The sequence below is a fragment of the Petaurus breviceps genome, unplaced genomic scaffold, assembly GCF_028583685.1.
Source record: "Petaurus breviceps papuanus isolate PSGF00001 unplaced genomic scaffold, PetGlider_PUasm1.0 224, whole genome shotgun sequence".
Classification (NCBI taxonomy): domain Eukaryota; kingdom Metazoa; phylum Chordata; class Mammalia; order Diprotodontia; family Petauridae; genus Petaurus; species Petaurus breviceps.
In genome coordinates, this window is record NW_027185887.1 from 7,824,176 (window position 1) to 7,827,621 (window position 3,446).

General features: G+C 41.4%; 1 long non-coding RNA gene across 1 annotated transcript; it reads left to right on the forward strand.

Annotated features, from left to right (window-relative positions):
• The first annotated feature begins 17 nt into the window (after window positions 1–17).
• Window positions 18–2,967, forward strand: LOC138166461 (uncharacterized). The gene is made up of 2 exons (XR_011169603.1): window positions 18–1,587; window positions 2,323–2,967. It is a non-coding gene; the product is annotated as an uncharacterized lncRNA (long non-coding RNA).
• The last annotated feature ends 479 nt before the right edge of the window (window positions 2,968–3,446 follow it).

The window sequence follows — 3,446 nt, forward strand, 5'->3', positions numbered from 1 at the left end:
ACACACACACACACATTGTGAGAATAATAAACAAGAAAGGAAAAGTTGATTACCAAAATCAAAAGGAGTTCCATGGAACAGAGGAAGATATATGAGAATTCCTTAGTGGAAAAAGTTTGGAAGTTACTCATTGTCCATTGCTCTGGCTCTGAATTTTGAACTAGCTAAGGAAAAAAAAATATGTAGTGTAACAATCAAAAACTTTTTGTGTAATGAAGAAATTAGATGAGTCTAAAATGAGGATATGCAACAAGTGGAATGATTGTGAAGTTCACCTAAATAGGGTAAATGCCTTACATGGTTCACTTGCATAATGAAGTATATGGGGAAACGTGACTAAAAACAATACAAAAAACCCAAACCAAACCAATCACCCCAACAACACCTTGACGTGCATTCTTAACCTTGGCAGCTTTCCCCCCATTATTTATCTTTAAGTTGAACTTTAAAGAAGTAAAGAAATTATAGGAAATATCTTGAGATGGATGGCTTGGTGTATATGCTGTGCTGAGAAGTCAAAAATGAATATAGGGAGGGGCTTCCGATATGAGAGCAAAAGAGTTTCAGGTACATTTTCCTGGATCAAGACAAGGCTAAAGGTCACAAGGAGTGCTTTAGAAAATTCTCGGGTTTTCTTGATCCCTGTTGAGGGGAAATAACTAGCTTTGTGTATTGGAAACACACAATTCATTAAAAATGATTGTAGCCATAGCAATTATGCACAAGGGCTTAAACATTTGATTTAGGAAAATAATGAAACAATGACTACAGAAATCCGTAGAAGAAAGTTGGATAGGGTGGATAAGTAGTGCTGCAGGGAAAAGGCCTTGGCATCCGAAATGATTGAAAAAATGGTTAAGCTTCTATGGGTGTATTTGCTACAATAATCCATTGAAACAACAGTAATCTAAAAATAGCCTTGTTTTCTGTCCTAAGCTCCTTTTAACTTCGTTAGTCATCACCAATTCTTAAAATAAAATCCGTGTAACAGTCTCTCCTAGTAGCAGCTATAAACAAACTGCAAGAAGCAGGGAGAAGGAGGAGGAGGAAAGGAAAAAGGGAAGAGGAGGGAGCAGTAGTCCTGGGAAGAGGAGGACGAATACTCTTGTCAACATGGCAGTGAAAGGCCCAGGCAGAGGCCCAGGCTCGGTGCAGAGGGAGGACCGTCTGTAGCTGAGGCCTGTACACCGTGCTCTGGACTGGAGACCGGGTGGTCAAGGTTAGCTGGCTGTGGAGCCTGAAGGGCCGCCGCCGCCGCCGCCGCCGCCGCCGCCGCCGCTGCTGCTGCCGCTGCCGCTGCTGCCGCTGCCGCCGCCGACTTCGAAAACTCCCTCTGACTTGGACTTGTGCCACTGTGGTCCCGGCAACGGCATTAAACAGAAGGAAACAGACTGGGGATTCCGTCATTTCAAGAGGAGGAGAGAGAAAGAAGGAGAAAGGAAAGCATTGAGAGCAGACAGGAAAAGAAAGTTTTTTTTAAATTAATTTATTAATTTTTTTAAAAACCAAAACACTAAAAACCTCAACAAAGCAGCTCTCACCCTTTCAGTATCTGCTTACCCTCTAGCCTGTTCCAACAACAAAAGGGTAAGGCTGATCTCCCTAAATCTGAGACCATGCTGACACCTTGTTAGAAGGAAGTAGGGAACCTAGGCTGGGGCTGCTTTTTCATGTGACTCTATGACTCTGTGTGTGTGTGTGTGTGTGTGTGTGTGTGTGTGTGTGTGTGTCTACAGTTAACCCTGCAAGGCTGGAACTCCTCTCCTCTGTGATTAGGAAGTTACAGTGATGGTCCCTGCATCAAGGAACTCTTTTCTGTAACCTAATAAAACGGGCACTACTCAGCAAAGTGTGTTGTTGGAGGGGTGGGAGGTAGTGGTGAAGGGGTGGGAAAGGGCGGAGAAAGGGCGTCAGAAAATATTTTTAAAAGGATTTGCCAAACCTCATTTCCCAGTCTCAAATCCCCTTCTCCAAAATGCAAACACAGACTATACACACAACACTTTACTATTTCTGACCTACTCAGGGAGAGTGAAGTTGCTCTCCAGAAAGGCTATAGGACATCTGTTAGCATAATATGGGGAACTCAAGAATAGTCATTGCTATTGCTATTCACTGGAAAGGGCACGGACTTAAAGTCAGAACTCATGGCTTCCGGTACAATTTACTAGTTGTGTAACTGCATTGTTAGTATGTCAGTGGACTTCTTAGTGAAAAAAAAAAATTCTTTCACCATCTACCTCATATCATTGTAAGTAGGAGACTGCTTTGTAAAATGTAAAATGATTTATAAATGTAAGTCTTGTTTACCTTTCCTTCCAGACTTTTTGCTCCTCCTTCCCTCAGGTGGGCTCACTGTGGGAGTTGGACAGAGAGGAGAGAGAAGGGCAAAGAGGATTCAAACTCTCCATGCAAAATCATTCAACTCATTCTCTGCAGTCACTAAGATTCACTGACAAACAGCAGAAAATCCCAGGGGATTTAATGTTTAGGGGAGGGTGGCAAGAAGGTTTTGCTGCCCTACTGCCCCCTAGCGGCTGATTCCATTTGGCCACCTTAGGGATTTGCCTGCCTCCTGGTGGCATTAAATCTTTCCACTGGTTTTTCTGCCAAAGATGAAGAGTCTAGGTGCAGAATCTTGTGAGAGCTGCTCTTCATTAGACGGGAATGATATTTACATTTGATATGAAACTAACATATTCACTAAATTTTAAATTGTATGATGCATGCCATTGACAAAAATAAAATCAACAGACGTAAATCCCTAAGAACAGAAGACATGTTATCCATGATGTTCTTTTCCAACATCCATTAGCAGTCCTTCAATCAAACATAATGCTTATTATTGAAATAAAGAATTTACACATTTCTCAAACTTTTCTTACTGTAGATAACTGATATTGACTGTTGGAATAATGGCTTAAACTAATAAATGTTGTATTGATATTTGAATAAGTGAAAAACAAACCGTTAAAGTCTTTAAATTTGTACCTGTATTGCAGTGTACAACACATTACTCATATCAAAAGCTCTGAAGAAAACACTTTCTCCTCTTTCCTAGTCAGTGTTGGTTGGACGTGGAATATTTTCAGTAATTATGGAGTACAATAACTGCCCCCAGGAATCAGTAGTGGCCTCCAATTCCCTAGCAGCAGCAGACAGACTTTTGCTTGTGTTGGGTTTATTTTAAACCACATAAGGGTGTCGTGCAATAGATTTATGATTTTTTTTATACACCAGACATTTTAACCGCCCTAACACTCCAATTCCTTCTATCCAACTCCAACAAGAAAATATGGTCCCATTTTTGCCAGCTGAACTGAGCCTGGGGAGATGGAGAAAGGTTGGAGTAAGAGAAGCATAGAAGTGAGAAGGAATCGAATTAGCAGAAGTTTTGAGGGAAATGGAATCTCTCTCTCTCTCTCTCTCTCTCTCTCTCTCTCTCT